A 1,255-nucleotide genomic window follows, 5' to 3' on the forward strand; every position below is an offset into this window, starting at 1 on the left:
CATCCATACCCATGGATTGACCTAGGCACACAGCTTCTCACAGACCCATCCATACCCATGGATTGACCTAGGCACAGAACTTCTCACAGACCCATACATACCCATGGATTGACCTAGGCGCACAGCATTTCACAAGGCCCACCTACGCACATGGATTAGTCCTTTTGCTTTGTTTCTGGAAGGCTGAAATCTTGCGGAGCCAATCTGTGAGTCAAGCAATGAGACCTAACAAGCCATTTCCACAGCCGCATGTGTGAGAGAACATGTCAGCCCAAGCTCTCTAATACACCCAACTGAGGAGAAGAATGGAGAGCTGAGTTTGGGTCCAGCACAGACTCGTAAGTAGACACTGGCCATGAGTTGCACTTCACCTCTGCACATGGGGCCTCAGTCCTCCACTGTGGGCTGCTCTCGTCCCAACAGCCATGGGACACCAGGAGGCTGGACCTCTGAGGTCCCCCGACACGGCCGTGCCGGTCCACCAGCACTCAGATGCGACTTTACACCCCATCTCTCTCCACCTAGTCCCTTTCCAATCTCCTCCTCTGGCTCTGCCTTGCCATGTTTTTCCATTCCCTCCACGCCTCAAGTTTTATCAGCAAATGTTTGTTTCTCCACTTGATTTTCCTATCTATTTTCTATTTGGATCTTCTCTGGCATTAGCAGGTAGCAATACGCTGCCCCTCACTCATTTTAAAGAATAAAATGCTGGCTACTTGGAAGGACTAAGATCACTTTAGACCCAAGAAATGCTGAGTCCTACCTTCCTAGGACACCATCCCTCTTTCAGATAAATCATCGACATCAGACCCTGGAGGTGGGAACTGATGTAGAACTTGGGCTGTGCTTGATGCCTCCGTTCCTGACAGCCCAGAAAATGGTGCCCTGTAATGTATGTCGTGCTAGGCACCATGGGAACCACCTGACGATAGAAGTCTGATATGATGCTGAGGCTGTGATTTGAGTTTAGTCCACTAGAGGCTTATTCTGTAACCCCTTCAGCCCTCACAGAGCTAAATATTGCTGCTGTGGTTACCCAGCAATGGATAACGAATTGTGTTGGATAAAGGAGAGTAACAAAAAGCGCTAAATCTCATGTTTTCTTAGTATGTTTTCATTCCTGTTATATTTTTGAAATTGTAAATCTTATAATTTTATATGCTTTTTATCTCTGTTTGAACCTACAGCATAATTTAAATATCTTTGGAAACAATTCTAACCTTCTGAAATACGTGGAAACTAATAAATGAATGTG

The 1,255-nt window shown here is 46.1% G+C and overlaps 1 protein-coding gene across 1 annotated transcript in view; it reads right to left on the reverse strand.

The window, feature by feature from the left end:
- Positions 1 to 1,255, reverse strand: part of Bcl2 (BCL2, apoptosis regulator) — a 171,900-nt gene that overhangs the window by 18,379 nt on the left and 152,266 nt on the right. The window lies entirely within an intron of this gene.

Source organism: Microtus ochrogaster, chromosome 6 (genome assembly GCF_000317375.1).
Source record: "Microtus ochrogaster isolate Prairie Vole_2 chromosome 6, MicOch1.0, whole genome shotgun sequence".
NCBI classification, from domain to species: Eukaryota; Metazoa; Chordata; class Mammalia; order Rodentia; family Cricetidae; genus Microtus; species Microtus ochrogaster.